This window comes from Gopherus flavomarginatus, chromosome 8 (assembly GCF_025201925.1).
Source record: "Gopherus flavomarginatus isolate rGopFla2 chromosome 8, rGopFla2.mat.asm, whole genome shotgun sequence".
NCBI lineage: Eukaryota > Metazoa > Chordata > Testudines > Testudinidae > Gopherus > Gopherus flavomarginatus.
In genome coordinates this window covers 108,429,700-108,453,226 of record NC_066624.1, presented here as the reverse complement: position 1 = coordinate 108,453,226, position 23,527 = coordinate 108,429,700, and positions in this window count along the sequence as shown.

The following is a 23,527-nucleotide window of genomic DNA, read 5'->3' as shown; positions in this document are numbered from 1 at the left end:
TCGGACGGCCCCGGCCCCTCGACTGGCTTCATGGCAGGCTCAGCCAAACGCTTCGGGCCACCCTGTTCTCGGGCAAAGGCCTGGCTTTGTGCGTGGGAGGCTGCCCTCTAGTGGCGAGCCCACAGACATGGCGTGGGACCCACAGCTGCTCCTCTAAGCCCCAGTGGCAGAGGCCTGTCCGCATGGAGCTGATAGATGAAAGTCATTCCCCGCTCTCCCCCCCCCCCCGCAACCCGTGACGTGCTTGTGTCTGTGACAGGGTGACACACACAGGCCCCGCTCCTGCATGGCTGTGACCCACCCACCCCAACCCTGATAGGCTCAGAGTTGTTGGGCGTTGGATGAGTCTGGTAGCTCCACACGCGGACCTGTCACCCCCTCCCCAGCACGCAGTCCCTTGGCCCTGTGGAAGAGATCTGTCTTCAGTTCCTCTGGTGCAGCCATGGGCTGGGCAGCATCTGGAATGAAGATCCAGGTTTTGGAGCGTGTCTCAGCCACCTCCACTCCGTCAGGGGCAGCTCTAGACATTTCGCCGCCCCAAGCACGGCATCATGCCGCGGGGGGCGCTCTGCCAGTCGCCGGACCCGCGGCTTCGGTGGACCTCTGAGTCGTGGGACCCGCGGACTCTCCGCAGGCATGCCGCCAAAGGCACCCTGCCTGCCGCCCTCCCGGGGGCCGGCAAAGCGCCCCCCACGGCTTGCCACGCCAAGCACGCGCTTGGCATGCTGGGGCCTGGAGCCGCCCCTGCACTCCATCAAGGCCTTCCTCCACCTGAGACTGTCCGCAGTCCCCAGCATCTCTGCACGATGGGGACGCTGTTCAGTGCATGAGAGATGATAGGGCCGGGCCGCTGGGGAGGAGATGCAGGGGAGCAGATGGGGCCAGGGAGACGGTGTGGGGTGGGAAGAGGCGATGGAGCACAGGTCTGACCCCAGCTTGTGCCGCTCGTCATTAATCTCCCATAGAATCGGTTCCCATGTGTGCCAGGGGAAGGTAGCAGCTGATGGGGAAAATCCTCCGCTCAGCAGTTATTGTGTAAGTTGCAACATAGCTGATTTACAGCAAGGCCCGAGAGAGGCAGAAGCAGACAGGCCAGGTGGACGGAGCTACGTGGCAGTGAGGTTCACAGGCTTACCCCCTGATGTCCATCTCCTTCACACAGGGCCTGATGTACAGGAACAGCTAATTAGTCAGTGAAGCTCCAGCCCCACGGACTGTACCTGGCCCAGCAGTGTGTGATGCTGCAAGTAAAGAAAAATCCCTTCCTGATCCCTGCAGTGACTGAGCAGCTAGTACCTTGGAGCATGAGGGTGGAGGTCACTAGTGCTAGCAGTGCACAGTAACTACAGGCGCTGTGTCCCACGGTGATGGGTCTGGGATGACAGACAGCAGTGGGGGTGAGAGGTGCAGCCCCTTACTTTGAAAACAGGGATCCAGGAACAGCAGAGTTCTGATACCAATGCACTGGGAGACGTTGCACGAGTTGCTCCCTCACTGTGTGCCTCAGTTTCCCCTCCCACATCCCCATGGATCCTGAGCCCAGTGTGTCGTGGGGATCAGCCACTCGGTGTTTGCAAAGTGTAATTAATGCACTAAAAATTGTAGCCAGTACTCGTCCTCTCCCTCCTGCCTCATTGTGGCTTTTCCTCTGAGACTTGCTGGGTTGGGCAGGGAAAGGTCCAAGCAGTACAAGCCTAGCATGCACCATGTGGGGCTGTTTTACTGCCTCTTACTGCCAGTCGCTTTAGAGGAGCCAACATGTACACGTGCCGAGCGCTATCCTGCTAACCAAGGTGTCTGGGGCCACCTGAAACCTAACATCTCCACCCAGCCAGGATCACACCAGCACACCCCACCACAAGCCACACATACCCCGTGATTTATACACCCCTACAATACACACACACACACACACACCACAATGCACCATGCTCCTCATGCACACACATATATACACCCCATGATACATATGACCCACCCACACACCACAATACACCGTGATCCTCCTCACACACACCCACGCTACAGACACACATATATACACTCCATGATGCATATGATCCATGCACACACCCCCTTGCTACATACTGTTTGTACACCGTGGGAGAAGGAGGTGCGCTTCATGGTGCTACAAAGTTTTACAGCTCCGGAACCACCACATTACTCACCAGTCTGTTTTTAGTCTGTGTGTGTGTTCCCCCCCTCCCATCTCAAGTACATTAGCAACTATGGAAACAATGATGTCATCGCTATGGGCGGAGCTTAGCCACATCCGCCAATATAGTATATAAAGTCCTGTGGCCAATTTCAGATCTCAGTTCGCCCGGCTTGAATGTGCAGCGAGTGTGTTGGAGGCAGTGGGGTGACTCTGGATTTACGCTGGAGCCTGGTTTGCAGTGCTGGTCAGGGCTTGTGGATGGCTAGAGGGCCAGGGATGATCCAATTATCCCATATGTAGTATAAATAGAGCGTATGGTGTGGATCTACTGTACACGTGGAATAGATCTCATAAGTCTGTCCGGGGTGGCCGGGTTATTCTTCACCAGCAGGAGATGAGGACTCCGCAGTTGGTGAGCAGATAAATGGCCAGTCCACAGTGCACTTGATCACTCCTGGCTATTTAGACTGTGCTTGAAAGTGTCCTGGGAGCTGAAACCCAGGGGCTGCAGCTGCCTGTTCAGTGATTTATCTGCAAAAGTCAGAGGAGGGTGGAAGTCACACAAAGGGCTCGAAGCTGTAGCCGCAGCCAAGGGCATCTGGCGAAAAGCTGAGCGAATATTGGGTGAGATCCACGGTGCGCGTAGTGACACCCATCTGCTATTCCGGCCAGGAAATCAAACCCTGGAGAAAGAGGCAATGTTCATTCCCAGGTATTATGAAACCTGTGGGGTCACAGTATCCAATGCTCAGCACCCACAATGGGGGCTGGATTTTCCCAGGGCTCAACACCTGCTGTGGGGGGCCAGATTTTCAAATAATGTCAGCTGAATAAGTTCTGACTTTTCAAAGTGCTCAGCCCCCAAAAGGGTGCACCATGGCCCCTCTAGCCAGCTTTCTGGATGGGCGCAGCACGCAGAATGCTGAGATCTCTGGAAAATCTGACCCCCGATGGTGAGTTCTGAGCCCTTTGGAAGAGCTGGCTCTGAGAAGCAGTGAACAGGGGAGGTGCATTGGGATGAGGGAGAGAGGAAAGTTCACAGCTTATAAATAAGGCTGGTCTGGACTAGGAATTAAAGGTGTGTCACTAGCCTGTGTTAGCTAATGCTAGTGCAGACAAGGCAGCATGTGCATGTTTCCGTTAGCTTGTGTGGGCCAATGTGGGCTAACAGCACAATTTAAATTCCAGCCTAGGCAAGGCCTCAATCAGTGATTGCAGCCGTCAGACCTTGAGTGGAAGAAGAGAGAAAAAAAGAAGATCTGGAAAGAAGAGAAGTGATACGGGGAGATGAACAGGGGTCATGAGAGAGCTGCTAGCTGCAGTGCGCTTCCATAGATCTAGGAGCAGAGATGCTGTGTTCACATTGTGTCTGTCTGATGACCAAAACCAATGTCACTGTAGCTAGAGCGATTCACACTGTAGAGTCAACCTTTGGAACTCACTGCTGCAAGGGTTCACAAAAACAGATTTTCTGGTGCGATTTTGAAATGGGGCTGGATGGTCTGACTTCTAATGACATTTTCAGCCATGTGTGTTAAAAGGATGGTCTCTCTTGTTTATATAGTGTCTTGCATTTCTCTAGTGCTTGTCCTCTTGAAAGAGCCTACTTATTACTATGCTCCACAATGGGGCCAGTGAGAAGTTTGTAGAGGCAGCTGGATTAGAATTCAGATACTCTTCTCCAAAACCACAGGTCCCAGCCACTTGAGCTAAAGGAGAATCTCCATTAATAGTTAGCAGTATGGGACCCATGACACACAGTTGAATCGTTCTGATTCTCTCTGATAGATGGCATTGCTGCACATACATAGTGGCCAGTTCATTACACTGTATACAGAGGTCACTTCATCAGTGAGATGCAGCCACTCTGAAATGTGAAACATGGTAGCTGTCAAACAGTATAGAGCAAGTTACACACCAATTTAGCACATGGATATTAAAAAAAAAGACCCTCACCTGTGGGGCTGAGGAAGGAATCCTGCTTTCTCCCCTAACCCTACCCTACCACATACAGTATGGGGTAATAGGCCCAGTGCATTATGGGTCCTCCCCCACCTTCTTCTGTTTCATTGGGTACTAGCTACTTCCAGAGGCAGGATGCAGGACTAGGTGAATCAGTGGTTTGTTCTAGTGCGGCAAAGTCTTTTAAGAAGTGATCGGTTGATGCATTTTTACAGGGTGAAAGGGGATTCAGCTCACTGATCTTATGGCCAGAAGAGACCGTTATGACAATCTGTTCTGGTTTCCTGTGTAACACAGGCCAGAGGATCTCAGCCTGCGATCCCTGCCTCCAGCCCAACTCCTTGTGGTTAAGCACAAGCGTGTCTTTTAGAAAGAGGCGTCCAATCTTGATTTAAAGTCACCAAGCGATGGAAGAAACCACCATGTCCCTCACTAGGTTTTTCCAATGCTTAGTTTTCCTCCAAGCACTGGAGAACCACCCATGCCCCATGGTAAATTGTCCCAATGGCTAGTTCCCCTCACTGTTAAAAATGTGCATCTTATTTGCTGCCAGCCACTGGATCTTAGTTGGCTTTTGTCTGCTGGTTTAAAGAGCAGAGCAGGGACGCTAATGTACATAGCTGATTGTCTGGGGAAATGATCAGTACCTGGGCAGGCAGTTAGCTGATGGAGTTACCTTCCTAGGGCTCCTAAACACTGGAGGGCTGTAAAAATGAACCTGGTTCCACAGCAGATCGTAGCCATAAGAAGCGAATGATTATTCGAGTGTCTTGTTTCACTGAAGGATTTGAATGAGCCAGATACTGGATAAACCCACCCACTCAGCTTTTGGTTGGATCCTTTCCTTTGCAAGGTAGGATTAAGGATTATTAATTAATTACTTGTTGTTATTTTTGTATCTGTATTACAGAAACCCCTGGAGTTTTAGACCCAGATCCAAAGCTGACCACAGTCAATACAAGTCTTTCCGGTGACTCTGGGGCTTTGGATCAGGCCCTGGGGCTTTTGGATCAGGCTTGGTTGTACAGTTCTTTGTGTTTCATTATTATACTTTAGCTGGACAGTTCCCACCATATTTCTTTTCCTGTTCTTGGGTGGGTGAGAATCAAACCATTTCTATTTCCAATAAGCCTGAACTTGCTCTCCATTTTCCCCCCATCCACCCCCGGTGCATTAACCCAAGAGGGCCCTGTCGAGATGGCGCCTGGCTGAGAAGCAAGCAGAGGCGACAGCAGCGCTTTAGGGCTCTGTGTGCAGCCTGAATGAGACTTGCTGCAGGGTGGGTAAAACAGTCCCCTGTGCAAAGGCCCATGCACCAGTTATGTCCCACCAGGGCCATGGGGTGTAATGGAGCATAAGTCTTGAGTCAGACCTCTGCACCAGAGTCAGTTTCATCCCAGAGGACTCATGACCCTGGTTTGACTGAGCTTAATTTCACTGCAAATTGTGTCAGTGACAAGGTGTTAAGCTGTGTATTTGGGGTCCCCATCACTCCCTCGTGCTCTCCGTTGTTACGCTTCCACCTCTGCTCATGGCATGCACATGCCTACATTCCCCCTGCCCTTTTGGCTGCTTGTGGAATTCTTCCCTGCTGTGTATGGTTGCTGGATGCTGGTAAACAGCCACTGTGGTCCACCCCAGAGGTAGCTGCAATTTCAATGATTCTCTATGCACCCCTCACCTGCTTCCTGGGGATGTCACAAGGGTTAGTTAGATAATGAGAGTGGAATGTGCTATAGCAGAACACACTGCAGAGATTGTGACCTTATGAGGGATCCCACCTAGGGACTAGCAGAGTGGGAGGTACCTCTCAGCTCTGACCTCCTGCAGGTGCCCCTGAAGCAGGGCTGAGGAATGAAGGACTATTCATGCACTCAGACTAGCAATTGCTGCACTAGCTCCTGTGTGGGATGGGTGGAGGGGGGGGAAGAGCCTGAACCAGCCCCCACCTCTTGACCCCCAATAACAGGGAGCAGCCCAGCAGCCAGTAAACTTGCCTCCCAGCAGCTCTGCAAGTCCCATCTCTGTCATGCATTCAAACATTATGCTGCTTTCCCTGGACTGGGCCATCCAGTCACCTGGGAAAACTGGCAGCCCCAGCTAAGATGCACTAGCATCACAGTAGAGGGTGAAATGGAGACAGGGAATATTTATTCTGGGGATGCTTGTTTCAGGCACGTATTCTTAGGGAATCAATATTTATTGAACTCTTTAACATACCAGGATTAATCTCCTGAAGCTGATCTAGACTATGACAATCCCTTTAGCAGCATCTCTTACAACACTAATAGAGCTGTTGGGAGAGAACTTGTTGGAAAACCAAAGAGTTACAAATCCACTAGCCTGAGTGCTTTGCATCCTGGAGGGCTGGGGCCCCAATCCAGGAAGGCATGTCAACACGTGCTTAACTTCAAACATGAGAACAGTCCCACTGACGGCTGTGGAGCTACTAACATTAAAGTCGAGCACATTACATGCTTAAGTGCTTTGCCGGGGCAGGGACTATGGGAATGAACTCATGAAAGTGACAGTCATTTCTGAAAAATCCTGCATGATTGCACGGCGGGAAGAGATCAAAGGAAAGCAAATGTGATATCAGCTTTCAAACAAGCCAAGCAAAGTGATCCTGGCAATTACTGTCGTATAAATCTAAATGTTGACCCTGAAAAATAATGGAGCAAATACCGTGAGAGAAAAATTGCCAACCATCTAGAGAATAATAGAAACATTCAGTGAATGGCCAGGGCTTTATAAATCTGGTGAGATGGTTATTTTTTGGTTTGCTTTTTTAGTATAGAATTTTAAAAATATGAGTGGGTAGTATGTTTGGAGCCTAGTAAAGAATCTGATACAGTGTTTCATACAATCTTACTCTGACAATTAATTCAGACCAGCTTGAGTATAAATACTGGGGCATGGATGGAACACTGGCTCAAAGAACGTAAATCCAAGGTAGCAAAAAGCAGCAAAGTGCTGAGTTGTGGAAGGAATGGTTTGGTGTCACCGAGATTGGTGTTAAGTCAGGGCAGCTTGTTTATTACCTTCTTAAATGAAAAAATGACAAAGTGAACGAGCTTGGAAAAGCACAGCTAATCCATTCGGCACCCTTGCAGCCTTGTCATTGACCGATATAACCGCTTAAATGTGGTTTGTGATGGTTCTCTATTCTGTGTACCAAACTGCACCATAGGATCTCTAGGGATAGAAATTCCACTCTTGAATAATAGGAGTATAGTGGTAGGAATGAGTAAATGACTGAAATGAATGAATCCCTTGAAGACCTGGACTTCGCAGATGATGTTGCTCTCCTATCACATACCCAACACCAGATCCAAGAAAAAACAACTCGACTCAATGCATTCAGCCAGCAAATTGGACTGAAAATCAACCGCAGTAAGACAGTTATCATGACCTTTAACATTGCCTCACCATCACCAGTACGGATAGAGGATCATGTTCTCACCAATGTAGAAACATTCACATAGTTGGGTAGCAGCACCAGCCAGGAGGTGGAGCAAGCCAGGACACCCGGAACAGAATCAGTAAAGCCAGGAACACCTTCAGAAGCTTAAATACAGTCTGGAAATCATCAATATACAATACCAAAACCAAACTCGAGATTGATCAGAGCTGCATGCTTTCAACACTACTTTATAGTGTGCAGAATGCTGGGGAATGAGAAAGTCTGACATGTCCAAACTGTCTTCATTCCATACAACCTGCCTTAGAAAAATCCTCCGTATCTTTTGGCCTAGAACAATCTCAAACCAAGATCCATTGGCACAGTGCAGCCAGGAGGATCTGGGCATGATCATTGCCAGGAGGTAGCAATAAGATGGACACTTGAAGGCAAGTGAAAACAAGGCCACCCGAAAACAACATGGCGAAGAGCTCTAGAAGCCAAGCTGAAAAACATGGGGCACAGCTGGGGAACCACTGAAAGACTTGCCAGAAACAGAAGCTTCATCACTGCCCTAAACGCCAGAGGTGTAATAGGAACATGATGATGGTGATGAGTGGTAGGAATATGCTACTGACCACCTACCAGGATGGTGACAGTGATTGTGAAATGCTCAGGCTGATTAGAGAGGCTACAAAACCAGAAAACTACCTCCATATTGACTGGGTACATGTCACCTCAGGATGGAACGCAGAGATAAAATTTCTAGACACCATTAATGAATTCTTCTTGGAGCAGTTTGTCCTGGAACCCACAAGGGGAGAGGCAATTCTTGATTTAGTCCTAGGTGACACACAGGATCTGGTCCAAGAGATGAATATAGCTGAACCGCTTGGTAATAGTGACCATAATGTAATTACATTTAACATCGCTGTAGAGGGGAAATACCAAAGAAACCCACCACTGTAGCATTTAACTTCAAAAAGGGGAACTACACAAATATGAGGAGGCTATTTAAATGGAAATTAAAAGAAACAGTAACAAGAGTGAAATGGCTGCAAGCTGCATGGAATTTTTTTTTTAAACACTGTAATAGAGGCTCAATTTAAATGTACACCCCAAATAAAAATAAACAGTAAGAGGACCAAAAATATGCCACTATGGCTAAACAACAGAATAAAAGAGGCAGTTAGAGAAAAAAAGACATCCTTTAAAAACTAGAAGTCAAATCCTACTGAGGAAAATGGAAAGGAGCATACCTGGCAAATAAAGTGTAAAAGTATAATGAGGCCGGCCAATAAAGAATTTGAAGACGAACTAGCTAAAGATACAAAAACTAACAGCAAAAAGTTTTTTATGTACACCAGAAGCAGGAAGTCTGCCAAACAAACAGTGGGGCTACTGGACGATTAAGGTACTAAATCAAATCAAGGAAGATGAGGCCTTTGTGGAGAAGCTGAATGAATTCTTTTCATCAGTTATCACTGCAGAGGATGTGAGGAAGATTCCCAAACTTGAGCCATTCTTTTTAGGAGACAAATCTGAGAAACTGCCCCAGACTGAGATGTCAGTAGAGGAGATTTTGGAACAAACTGACAAATTAAACAGTACAAAGTCCCCAGGACCAGATGGTATTCACCCAAGAGTTCTGAAGGCACTTAAATATGAAATTGCAAAACTACTAACTGTGGTATGTAACCTACTGCTTAAATGAACCTCTGTACCAGAAGACTGGAGGGTAGCTAATGTAACGCTCATTTTTTTAAAAGGCTCCAGAGGTGATCCTGGCAATTACAGGCCAATAAGAAAAACTTCAGTACCAGGCAAATTGATTAAAACTATAGTAAAGAACAGAATGATCAGACACATAGATGAACATGATATACTGGGGAAGAGTCAACACAGCTTTTGTAAAAGGAAATCATGCCTCATTACTCTATTAGAATTCTCTGAGGGGGGTCAACAAACATGGATAAGGGGGATCCAGTGGATCTAGTGTATTTAGATTTTCAGAAAGCCTTTGACAAGGTCCCTTACCAAAGGTTCTTAAGAAAAGTAGGCCATCATGGGATAAAAGGGAAGGGTCTCTCATGGATTAAAGTTAAAAGATAGGGAAAAAAGGGTAAGACTACATAAATTTCACAATGGAGAGAGGTAAATAGTAGAGTTCCCCAGGGATCTGTACGGGAGCAGGGCTGTTGAACATATTCATAAGAAAGGGGTAAACACTGAGGTGGAAACATTTGTAGACAATACAAAATTACTCAAGTTAGTTAAGTCTAAAACTGACTGCAAAGAGTTACAAAGGATCTCACAAAACTGGGTGACGGGGCAACAACATGGCAGATGAAAGTCAGTGCTGATAAATGCAAAGTAATGCACACTGGAAAACATAATCCCAACGGTACATGCAAAATGATGGGGTTTAAATTAGCTGTTACCACTCAAGAAAGAGATCTTGGAGTCACTGTGGATCATTCTCTGAAAATATCTGCTCAATGCACAGTGGCAGGCGAAAATGTAAACAGAATGTTAGAAACCATTAGGAAAGGAATGATAAGCTAGAAAATATCATGGTGCCACTGTATAAATCCATGGTACACCCACACCTTGAATATTGCAAGCAGTTCTGGTCACCCCATTTCAAACAAGGTAAACTAGAACTGGAAACAGTATAGAGAAGGGCAAGAAAGATGATTGGGGTATGGAACAGCTTCATAGGAGAGATTAAAAAGACTGGGACTTTTTATTTTAGGAAAGAGATGACTAATGGGGGATATGATAGAGGTCTGTGAAATCAGGAATGGTATGGAGAAAGTGAATAGAGAAGAGTTATTTACCCCCTTCATAGAACACAAGATGGGGTCACCCAATGAAATGAATAGGCCACAGGTTTAAAACAAACGTAGGAAGTACTTCATCACACACCACACAGTCAGCCTGTGGAACTCGTTGCCAGGGGATGCTGTGAAGGCCAAAAGCATAACTAGATCCAAAAAAGAACTAGACAGGTTCATGGAGGACAGGTCCATCAATGTCTATTAACCAAGATGGTCAGGAACCACCCCCATGGTCTGGGTGTCCTTAAGCCTCTGACTGCCAGAAGCTGGAACTGGATGGCAGGGGATGGATCACTCAATAAATTGCCCTGTTCTATTCATTCCCTCTGGGGCACCTGGCACGGGCCATTGTCAGAAGAGAGGATACTGGGCTAGATGGATCATTGGTCTGACCTCGTCTGACCATTCTTATGTGGACAGGAATTATGGTAAGTGCCATAAATAATGGTCAAAGTGGTAAATGGCAGGTCTGCATCTTCACCCGTAATCATCTGAAATGCGGTGGGCTGAAGGGTCCTGGAAAGCAGCAAAGGCTGAAAGGACCATGGGTGACCATGGACAGCAAATGCAACGTACGTCTGCTGTGGGAGGAGGCGGCTGCGCCGAGGCATCACATCATGGAAGAGGCAGGCAATGGAACACTCTCTAGGCATAACACTGTTGCCAGTCGGATTGCACCTAGCACATGGTACGCAGCCTGGAGAAAAGCTGGGGCAAACTGCAGCCAGACAAGCCATTTGCACAAGTTTTATGGTGTGACAACCCCCAACATCTATGCTGCATATTCTTCAGCGCCATCTACTGGCACTTTATCTACTAACTACCTATCTCCAGAGAGAGCGAGGGCACTGCTGGACCAGGCACCTCCTCAGCAGAGGGATATTGACAAACCCGAGGGGCTTATTAAGAGAAGAATGACAGTAACGAACAAGGAGCTGGAGAGACTGACTTATGAGAGGAGACTAAGGATTTTCAAATAAGTCTAAAGGAGCTAGGCGCCCAGCTGCCGCTCAATTTCAAGCACCCTCCTTTGAATCCCCAATCCTGCAAAGGCTTATGCACATTCTTAATTTTAAGCATGCTGGTAAATATTTGCAGGACCAGGGCCTAACAGAGCTTGGCGAAGACATGATAATACTATGCAAGTATTCAAAGCATGTTAACAGCAAGGAAGGGGATGAATTATTTTGGGTGTAGAAGTATAACTACAAGTGGTGGGAAGAAATCAAGAAGGGGAAAAATTTAGGCTTACTACTGGCTGCGGACAGAGGCAACGCGAGGGGAGGGTGTCAGGCAGGGTCACATGCCCCCCCTCCCAGATTTCTGCCAGGGTTTATATGCCCTGCCCTGAACCCTGCTGCATACCACCAGAATCTGTAAATTATGCCTCCCCACTATCAACAATCAGGCGTTGTCCCTGGCTGTGGGGAGAGAAGGGACAGCTTCTTAAAATATTTGAAGCAGTGAAATGACATAAGCCATGTTAGTTAAAAACACACTGGGCCAAACAGTGGGAAAAAATGTGCCGGCCTCTAGAACAATCCTGCCCCCAGAGACTGGACTAGGAGCTGGATTCCCCTCTTCCATCCCTGCAGATCAGGAATATCTCCGCTGAAGTCATGCCAGCATAGAACAGGTGTGAGTAGAAGGAGAACCCAGACTGCTCATTTCTGTTCCTCTCTCATATCTTGGTAATTACTGGAGCTGGCCAAACAGAACCAGCAAACTGCCACCAATCTGAGTTTCCATTTGGTATTTGCTGTGGCCACCAGCAAGCTCCTTTTGCCTCTGCTTGCACAGGCGTTCGTGTGGTTGAGTTTCACTGGTGGCAGCCTCTGCAGGGCGTGTGTTGCAAGATCACCAATGGGAGTGTTGTGTTTGCACAAAATGAATCGTACATGGGAGGGCCCAAGCATTCGCCTGCTCTTCCAGTGAAGGGAAGCTGTCCAATCTGCACATTATAACTGTGCAAAATCCCATGTTTGGTGAGGAAAGCAGGCGAGAGTTCTCTGTTTGCTTGAAGCTACCGGGAGGTTTGGAATGCTAGAAATAGGGCCAGCAGAGATGAATTGATGGACAGAGTGCAGGTGAGGCAGTCAAAGGTGCATGCTAAACTATTAATCATTATTCTTTGTATTGCTTTTTCGACACTGACCCAAAACACGATGATACAATCCCTGGCCTGAACAGCTTGTGCAGTTTATCAGCTGGATATCAACAACCCGTGAGTGTGTGGTGTGTATTATTATTCATTATTATTATTACTGGATGTTCTCCATCTGTCTATTAACAAGCGCTGCGTTGTGTTGATCACTAAACATGGACCCAGTGTGAGAAACCTTCCAAGTTATATTTTCATGACCTCCGTTGCTGGAAAGGCTTTTCTCCCCAGCCTCAAGCACTTTCAAATGTTTCATCTGGAGCAGGTGGGGGGAAATGAAAAACTAGTTTTCTGAAAAATGTTGATTTTTTATTGTTTTGGTCATTCAGAGGCTCCAAACTGAGCCAATTTTTTTGAAGTTTTTTTTTAAAATAAATGTTTGGAAACTATTGACGCTTATCAAAATTACTAATTTGTTGGAACTGCAGGTTTTGGTAGATGAAAAATGTCAATAATACAAATAATAAACATCAGCCTTTATTTGCAGACAGCAAGAATTGTTGACAAAATCAACAATTTTTCATTCTTTTTAGAGAGTATTTTTTGTCACGACAAACTTCTTCTTAAAAGTGGAATCAAATATTTACTCTATTTTAGGTAACAATATAAAAAACAGATTAAATACTGAAAAGAAAAACACGTCTAATGTGGGAAGATGTGCTATATTGCAGCCTTAAAAAGTGATTGGACTGGAATATCTCTTCCTCAACACTGTCTTTCTCTCTTTGGCCTCCTCCCTCCACCAATCATATCTTCTAGTGGCCCTGCCTCCTGGTAGATGTCCTTCATGCACCACGTTCTTAATGTCCCACATGGAGCTCTGAAGACCATTCTCTTCTCCCTTAATGCTCTGTGCAGGCCCCTAGGAAGTCCCATGTCACAGCCCCAGCCATGGAAGAGTGGGTGGGACTCATATCAGCACTGCTCCTTTAACTTGGATGTGGATCACTTGGTGAGGTCCAGTTCGCTTTCAAGGTCTACTGCTGGCATTTAAAATATCTGCATTGGCCCCAATGCCTCACAGTTGGGTTTCTTATCACTGTATATGATGCAGCCATCCACCAGAAGGCATATGGTACAGGAGTCCTCCAGCATGTCACAGAAGCCAGACCACGCCCGGTAGAACCCGTATGCTAGGGTGATGCCAAGTGTGTTTGGTTATTCAGAAGTCTGACTATGCAGGGGAGAGGTGAGACATACTGGTAGCACATCAAAAAAAATGTGTTTATTTGTGCATTTGGTGTTCTCGCTCATTTCTCGAGTGGTCCTCATGGCAATTCTGTAGGACTTTGTGGCCCTCAATTACTGAACTGCCTCCAGCCACATGGCCTTCAGCCCTGAGTGCTGTCTTGCATATGACCTTCTGCTCCAAACCTATGACCCCTTACTACTGGAGGTCAGGCATGTGCAGATAAATTAGGACATGTCTCTTGTATTGGCTGCAGCCACTAGAGGGTGACGTAAAACACACATTGGAACACGTCTGGCACTCTGTCCAGTAGTGGGCAGTGCTCTTGCTCACACGCTCCCTACATTCATTGCAACCTGCAACACCGAGAGATACCCGGCGCAAGGTGTTGCAATGCTGATGGTTCTGAGATGACAGCATTGGACGGAGAGCGGTGGCTTCTATTTCTATCTCTGCCATACACTTCCTGTGTGACCATGGGCAAGTCATTTAACCCCTTTGTGCCTCGGTTTCCCCATCTGCAAAATGGAGCCAACTGCTTCAGGGGGGTGTTGGGAGGAGTATTTCATTGGTCTGTGAGGTGCCCAAACACTATTGTGATGGTGAAAACCCATATATGGCATTAAATTGGTACAGTATAGAGCTCCCAGCTACATTAGATGTTCATGTGCGCATTGAATGTATATCGAATGATCATTGTTAAAATTAACGAAGGCTAGTTGGACCCTTTTCTTACCCCGTGGGCCCAATCTTGCCACCCTCTGCACTTTCAAGCTAAAGCCATGAGGCACGATGGGACCTGTGCTCTGTTGCAATAATGACACGCTGCAGCAAGTTGTGAAGCAGAAGGCTGGAGCCATGCGGGTGTGTCATTGTTACACAATAAACAACACACGCCCTAGAGCATCCCATTGTAATTACAGGGGGCCCTGGTTGTGTGAAAATGGAAAAGGAAAGGAAAACGTCTTTCAAATGAGGCGCCTTTTCGTAGGAAAATAATTCAGGGAAGAACAGATCCGTATCTTTCCAATGACAGTGTCTGAATCGCTGCCCCAGGTCTGGAGTTCCCACAAGATCTAAAAGGCTGTCAAGTGGGAATATTAATTAAATAATTAAACATCTTAGATAATTAGTAAGATTAGTTTTCCCTCTTGTGGGCGTATTGATATGGCATGTGGAGACATGGGTGCTGACTCTGTGGGTGCTCCAAAAATAGTGGGTGCTTAGCACCCGCCAGCGGACCCCACCAGTCAGCCCTCCCCGCCCCCAGTGCCTCTCACCCACCGTGGATCAGCTGTTCAGTGGCCTATAGGAGGCACTGGGGGAAGGAGGCAGAGCGAGGGTGGGCACACTTGAGGGAGGGGGTGAAATGTGGCAGGAAGCGGCAAGCGGGGGCAGGAAGAGGCCTTGGGGGAAGGAGTGGAGTGGGTTCGAGCACCTCCAGGGAAATGGGAAAAACGGTGCCTGCGTGCGGAGATGTGATTAAAGAGTTTCAAGCCCTGGCACTACCATCCAATAAGAACACTGCTCATAACGTTCATCGGCCAATCAGCTAGGTCAAATGGAAACAGCTTGGGACTTAAGGGTCAGGAGACCTGGGCCTGATTCCCTGCACTGCCATTTACTTGCAGTGTGACTTTCTGTACATCACTGCCTTTTGTGTGCCTCAGTTTCCCCATCTCTTACCTTGGAATATAAGCGCTACAGGCTGATCACCTTGTTGTCCACGCCACGGTAGGTGTTTGTGCATGTTCTGCTGGCACATTTGGAGCCCCTGCTGCATTGGAAGACAGGCTTTATGTGGAACAGGTCCACATTAGATGCCATTTCGGCCCTCCGCTCATTTTCGGAGATACACAGTGAGTTCAAGAAGCCCCTGCATGTGGTGTAGGTCAATCTCAAGGCTATGTTTGATTCCATTGACTGAGTCACGCTATGGAAGGCCTTAAAGATGTAGGTGTCCCAGCCATTCTGCTGGACTTGATTAGCAAGCTGCATAACGGAACCACTGCCCGTTTACCTCTTGGGAATCAGATGTCAGCACCTTTTAAATCAGTATCTGATGTCAGGAAAGGCTAGGCCCCTGCGGTCTTTTGTCAGGCAGTGGATTTCCTAAGGCAGCATTCCATCAGGTCCATAGGCATTAAGATCAGTGATCTCTCGCTCTCAGACCTTGACTATGCTGATGATGTTGTTCTAGTACAGAGCCATGACAGGTTTCCTGCAGCGTTCCGGCAAATGGAGGAGGAGTCAGCCAAGGTCGGCCTCCATGTTTGGTGGCCAAAGACAAAGCTGCAAAAGCTAGAACCAGGGCCCCCCGCGACTCCAATCTCCTTGAATAATGAAAGTGTCAAAGCAGTCTCCAGCTGTTACTATTTGAGTTCTATACTCGTCAGTCCCTCCAGCTCTCACACGGGGATTCGTCACCAGATTGGCGTCACAGCGTCTGCCATGGGTCATTTGCAACGAATATGCAATCAACCTCATCTCGGCACGACAACCCAGTTCAGGAGCCGTACGATTGTGAAATGTGGACACTCAAACTGGGCAAAGCTGGAGGCTTTCCACACAAAATGCCAACGTCGTATAATGGGGCATAAAATGGAACGACGTCATTCGTAATCCAGATGTTTACGGTCGCTCTGACCTACAGGCTCCCAGGGTCACTGTCCACAGAGGACACCTTATGCATTTCGGACATGTCGCCAGAATGCCGCGACACGTTCCCGCAAACGCCATTCTCTGGGTGGCTTGTAACTTCTGCGATAAAATTCCAGAGGGGTGGAGGTGACCCAGAGGCAGACCTGATTACGTGGGTGCATCAGGTCTGTCCTGATGTTGGACTCTTGGCCCGTCAAGCCCTTGCAGCTGCACAGGAACAGACCAAATGGCAAATGATCACTATGGCTGACCATTTGGCCAAGTGTTGGAGAAGTTTCCCCATCTGTAAAATGGAGATAGTGGTATTGCCCAGCCTTGCGAGGGTGTAGTGACGGCTCATGTGTGAGAGCCTGGGAGGAGAGAGACTGTAACCTCCCATCCTTTAATATTTTCGTTGAATGGGTGCATCATTTTAGTCTTGGTGAAAGGTACTGGAACAACAGCCCTGGGAAATGAAAGCACCTCTCCAGCCGCAGAACAGGCATAGCACAGGGAATAATGGCTCATCGAGTGAAATCCGCTGGTGAAACTCTCTCACCCCATGCAGATCCACAGAGGATGTGACTCCGTTACAGCTCTTGCACTGTAGAGACTCATGCCTGTAGCTCTGGAGGTCCTTGGTTCCGTGCCTGGTGTGTCAGTCAAGATGGTGGCCAGTGCTCAAATGTCCCCCTTCCAGCTCCTCCTAGAGGGCAGCTCAGTCTCCATGGCATCTCTGCTAAGATGGGTGGCAGGGATAGCTCAGTGGTTTGAGCATCAGCCTACTAAACCCAGGGTTGTGAGCTCAATCCTTGAGGGGACCATTGAGGGATTTAAAAAAAAAAACCTGGGGTAGGGGGGTGGATTAGATGACGTCGTGAGGTGCCTTCTAACCCTGATATTCTATGATTCTAAGACTGCCAACCAGGAGGCCAGTTCTGAGCAGCATCTTTCCAGTTGCCAACTCCTGTCCACTGGAGGTAAATGCTACTGAGCCAAGCAGATACTTTTCTCTGGATAAAGTTCTTCTCCTAGTGCTTCTGTTTTGAGAGCCCGTCAGGCAGTTGAGATTGGGGAACATTAGTAGAAGAGGGTCGTGTCCTGGTTTGGGGCATCATCGGGCTTTCTGCAAAGCGGGAGGCTAGCAGCGTGTCTGTGACATCGCCGGGAAGAGGAGTGCAACTCTGGTATCTGCACACTGATGCAAGTATTAATTTTAATATCAACAAGCTGGATTTCTGCTGGGCTGAGACATTTCAGGGACTCATAAAAACGGCGCTGTAACCCCGCAGACGTAATTCTACGTAGAGCAGTGGTTTTCAAACTGCGGGTCGCGACCCAGTACTGGGTCACGGAACGTAAGGCACTGGGTTGTGGCAGCTCTGGTCAGCATTGCTGACCAGGCCATTAAAAGTCCCGTTGGTGTTGCTGCCTGGCTAAGGCAGGCTAGTGACTACCTGTTCTGACACCGCGCTCCGCCCTGGAAGCGGCCAGCAGCAGGTCCGGCTCCTAGGTGTAGGGGTGAGGGGGTGAATCACGGGGTTCCGCATGTTGCCCCCGCCTCGAGCACCGGCTCCGCATTCCCATTGGCCAGGAAACGGCCAATGGGAGCTGGGGGGGGGGGCGGTGCCTGCGGGTGAGAGCCACGTGGAGCCACTTGCGCGCCTCTGTCTAGGAGCCAGACCTACTGCTGGCTGCTTCCAGGGAGCAACGTGGTCTGCGGTGCCAGGACAGCGGGGAAGCCTGCCTTAGCACCCCGGCTGCAATGCTGACCCGAAGCTGCCAGAGGTAAGCCCACGCCCCGATCCCCTGACCCAGCCCTGAGCCACCCCAAACCTGAAGTCCCTCATGCACCTCAAACCCCTCATGCCCAGGCCCACCCCACAGCCTGCACCCCCAGCCCAGAACCCTGACCCCCTCCTGCAGCTCAGAGCCCCCTCCCACACCCTGAACCCCTCATTCCCAGCCCCACTCCACAGCCCTCATCCCCACACCCCAAACCCCTCAATCCCAGCTTCGTTGGGTCACAGGCATCAATAATTTTCTTCAACTGGGTCCCCAGAAAAAAAGTTTGAAAACCTCTGACCTAGAGTGCATGTAGGAAAACAGCTGGTGACTGGAGAACGCAGGGCCCCTTCCTGGGGTCTGCAGTACGAATAGGGAATTGACAGCTGCCTGCCCATCACCCTTGGTTTCTGTTTATACTATGAGCACTGGTGGAAGGAGCTGGACTGAGATCCTCAAAGAATGGGGGCTTCTCTGTGCCTGCAGGATGGGGAGCAGGCCAACCAGCGCATCTCAGAGCTGTCCTGGAGGGGACGCCACCTGGGGCCGGAAATGGGCCAGGGTGGATAAAAATCAATGATTTTTTTAGAAATTTTTAAAGAAAAAAAAAAGGATTTTTTTTATTTAAATCGGATTTTTTTGATAAAATGCTCTTTGAGGAAAAAACCTATCTAAAGATAAATTATAGCTCAAAAATATCTCATCATAGAATAGGGATTACCAATTCTAATTCTATAGTATGAGACAATCTATTCATGTCATGTGTAAGAAAAGTTCCAATAGTCATGGATTAGGGACCCAATTTTATGGTGTTCCAGTGGCTTCTGTATAGATTATTTGGGTTAATCTTTCTATCTACCCAATGGGACTCAGGGCTCAGTCTAGAAGATACCATCAGAGATGCTGAGTTTTGCAGTTCTCAGACTGGATTTGTGTCTCCAGAGACAACATGCTTGTTAACAGCAAAAATGTTTTTAAATAAATAATATATAGAGGTGAGAAATAACAGACCTCAACTCTATTGTCCTTTTGCATGTTTATGTACACACAGTCAGTCCCTTAACACTCTCTAAAAGTGCAAAGTTTCAAAAAGTTCAGTGAATAGAAGATTGTTGGAGGTGGATAGATCTGGACAAGGAGAAGGCTGGAGATAAATGTGAGGAGGGAGGGACAGGCCGTAGAAACAAAAGTGAAACTCTTTGAGCAGCATATTCCAAAAGTCTTGAGGTCTTTGAGTGTAGCCTTCATTGATTTGAGACCTACCATTCTCTCACTAGAAGGGAAAACCTATAATAGCAGCAGGCCGCAAAAGAGACCCAGTTTGGGTCTCCTCTATCTCTGAGTTGTGCAGAATATGTATTAAGGTTATAACAACCAATTAGACGGCACTTTTCTGTAGAAATCCATGATTAAATCTAGTCTTCCTGACCCACCGGTCCTTCACCTCTCTGCTGCGGCTGCGCCATGTTGCAGTGGGAAGTGGACACCAGGCTGGGAGCCACCCATTCGTTTCAGAGGTGTGAGAGATGGCCCCTCCTAACCTGGCCTGGATGTGAACTGGTGATGTAGAGGTGAAAGACTCCATCTCCGATTGCCAGCCAGTCATTCTCCACCGCCCCCGCCATTATCAGACTAGTCGCTCTAGAACCGTTAGCCATTCAAGAATCGAAACAAAGAACGTGGGTGTATTAGTCCACAGCTCCGTTACCTTCGCTAGGCTATTTTTAAACACCTGGGTTTGCTTCCCCCACCCCTTCCCATCACCATGGAAATAATTCCATTGTTTTACATGTTCCGTTCAGCACATTCAGGGCAAGGGAATCAGTTCACTGCATATTCCAGATTGATTTTTGCATTGAAACCGCCACCCCCCCGAAATCCGCCCCCCCCCAGCTCCCTTTTACAACCCAGGCCAACACTCCGAAGAGAAGCAAAGCAGAGACCGAACACCCATAGCCCTATAGCACACCCGTCCCGTAGGGAGGCAGGAGCTGCCATGGCCAGAATGTTGCCTCTGCCGGCTTCAAGTCCCACCCCACCAGGCTGACCTAGAAACGGTAACACAGCTCGTGCACTGGAGCCCGGGGATGCTCAAGGCTCATCCCTCTGTTTTCCAGAGCGGCTGAGTGACAGTCGCCCCTCCCTGGCCGCTCCAAAGACCGTAATGAGAATTTCCGCCTCGAAGCAGCTCATTGCTATGGAATAATCGCTCTAGCAGCAGGATCTTTGCCGAGGATTAGAGAAACGCCAACTTGCTCAGCTAGTGAAACGCTCCCCCCCTACACACCACCCTTTGCTGGAGAGGAGGTGAAACTCCTATCGCCTCCTTTACCTCCTTAATTAATTTGCCAAATTTATCACCTACCATGGAAGAGAGCAGCTCTGCTGTCGCTCAGCAGTTCCAAGCAAAGTTCAGCCCTATAAACTTCTGTTTTGAAGCTCCCCTTCCTCTGCACACACTCCCACCCCCTCTCCATCATCCTCATTCCTCTCTGTCACTCGCCTCTCCTGGCGCAGGCTAGATAGAGGGGTGGGGAAGCGGTAAAAGAGCAGCTGCCTTTTACAGGCAACAGTTTTGTTGTTGTTGTTCCTCTTTGGACTGCTGAGGCATAAAATTTCAAGCTCCGTCTGTTTCTCTCTGACACACATGGGTCAAGTCATCCCACTGAGTTGAGCGACTGTAACTAAAGGACGTGAAACACAGGTGGGTTTCTCACTTGGCTTGTTCTAAGGTGGCCTTCGTTTTAGTCATCAGTCCCACACGGTGGTTGTTTTTTTTTAAAAGTGTCCTGGTGGGAATGTCATTTGCAATTTCAAATTTTTCTTTTCCAAATATCCAAAGTTCCGATTTTACTCTCTCTCTCTCTCAAGGTGTTCTTCAGACATAGAAGTTTCATCCTGAAAGAGCCTCCCCTGCCTGAGAAGGAGACATGCATGAAATGTTAACATGAAGTTCAGCAAAGGAGCTTTATTTTTTTCAGTGTATTTGGAGCATCACCAGAGGCAATCTCTGGACTTTGCTACTGCAGAAGGCACTCAGAATTCCAGCTGCACTGACACCCTGCCGCAAACCCAAAACCACAGTTCACTGCCATGATCGGAACCAACCGCTCCTCTTGGAATGTAAAAGGGGCAGCTTGTCGGAGACCACAGATCCTTGTATGCGCTGCTCCATCTAGATCCAACGTGAGGCCCATAGAGACAGCTACACCTGCTCTGCAGTGCTCCTGATCCAAGCGGTCACACTTTGCAACATCCTCTGCTCAGATCAATATGAAACATCACTTTCCGGGATCTGTTTTCTGAACAGGCTACTCATAGTTAACTCTTTGTACAACAGTCACCCCTAGAAGCTGAGAGCACAGTGCCATTGTGTGAGACACCGTATGTACACACAGTGATATCTCCAATTATTAATTAATTAATTTAATTAGCACACAACCTAAATAGACAAAGTGTGAGTGGGGAATCCGGGCACAGGGACAGAGAGATGAAGTATTCACTAGGTCAGGGGTTCTCAACTCTTTTCTTTCTGTGACACGCCCCCCCCAGCATGCTATAAAAACTCCACGGCCCACGGATATAAAAACTCCCTGTGCCACAACAACTGTTTTTCTGCATATAAAAGTCAAGACCGGCATTAGGGGGTAATAAACAGGGCAACTGCCCACGGCCGCACGCGGCCCCTCAAAGCTGAGTTCCTCAGGCTTCATCTTCAGCCCCGGGTAGTGGGGCTCAGGGCCCATCTTCAGCCCATTCGGCTTTCTGCCCTGCACCCCATTAACTCTAATGCCAGACCCCCTGAAACCTGATCACGGCCCCCCAGGTGGCCCCAGACCCCTGGTTGAGAACCATTGCAATAGGTCACACAACAGTAACAGAGCTTAAAAGAGAATCCAGGTCTCTTGACCCCCAGTCCAGCGCCCTGCCCATTAGATCACGCTGCCTTCTCTAAGGCCACCTCCTTATTCAAGGTGAGACAACCATGGTGCGGTGGGCTGATCCCCACAGGGGATCCTTTGCCCACCCTATTTTAACAGTCTGTCGTACCTAACCCCAGCGTTGAACATTCGAGTCCCACAGGCACGATAAACCAAAGTGGAGATAAGCACATTTCCAGCTAGAGGTGAAGATGCTAGGAATCCGGGGCACTTTTGAATCTTGTTGTGAATCTGCCGTCAGGTCATCAATGGAGCTAGTTTGGGGAATGTTCTCCTGAAACAGACACTCCTTTCCAGCCCCCAATTCAAAGCGAGTTGTTGAAATATTTAAACTTAAAACATTGTTTAGAAGTTGGCTGTTGTGTAGGCCACATAGCGATGGGTATATCGGAAAGCGAAAGATCCATGTTAAAATAGCTTCTTTGGCAAATTTAACAGCGACAAGGACACTGGAGGAAAAGTGCTAAAAAATCCCATGCCATTGTTTTTCTTCTTAAGCAGTTTTGCTGAAGTTCAGGCAGAGATGTGTGTCAGGGTCTAACAGCAGCAATCATGGAAATACAGGGCTGGATGGGACCTCGAGAAGTCAGCAAGCACGGCCCCCTGCGCTGTTGTAACCGGCTAGCTGCAAAAACTCGATTAACAGGGCTACCTGGTTCCTTTTCCCTCTTCTCTGTACAGCCGCTGAGTCCATTCCACACTTCTACTGTGATCTTATATCCGGGTTTTCGCAACCACTCTATGGAAGACGGACAGGAGCGTCGCTCAATAAGGGGGCGCAAAGCGTCAACATAGCGTTCGCTCGGGGTTGGTAGCCAATCCGCGTCGCCTGAGTCCTATATCCCGCCTTCCGAGGCGAGCCTCTGCCCCGGCCCAACGGCCATGTTGAGTGTGGCAGAAGCACTGCTCCGCCCGGGGCTGCCCCTCCGCCGGCTCCGATCGCCCCATTCCTGCAACAGGCACCGGGAATTGCCTTATGAAGGTGCTGCGGTGGCGGCTGGGCCGGATCCGGCCTTCTAGAGCCCCTGGCAGGGAGGGAAAGCCGAATGGTTGCCCCATGAAGGGCTGCGGGCGCCATTTTGAGTGTGGCGTGTTCCTCTACCCACCCCCCTTCGCTGCTCAGCTGCCTCCATTGAGCTTGAAATGGGACTTTCTGACGGTTCGACTGCCCCCGGCCCAGCTGGGAGGGGGCCGGCGGGTGGGACAGACGCAGCTTCGTGCAAAACGTGGGGAGTGCAAACAAAATTGGGCGATTTTCAAACAAAAAATTGCAATGTGGCTTTTAAAAAAATGCAAAAAAAATTTCTATTTCCCCCGTCTCCGTCCAATTTGATTTATTCCACTGTGTGATATTAAGGCTGGGGGATTCTCTCTCTTTCCCCTTCCCGCCCCATTTGCAAAGTTACGGGGGGGGGAGGTAGGGATCTAGCAAAAGAGGAAAAAATCCTCGA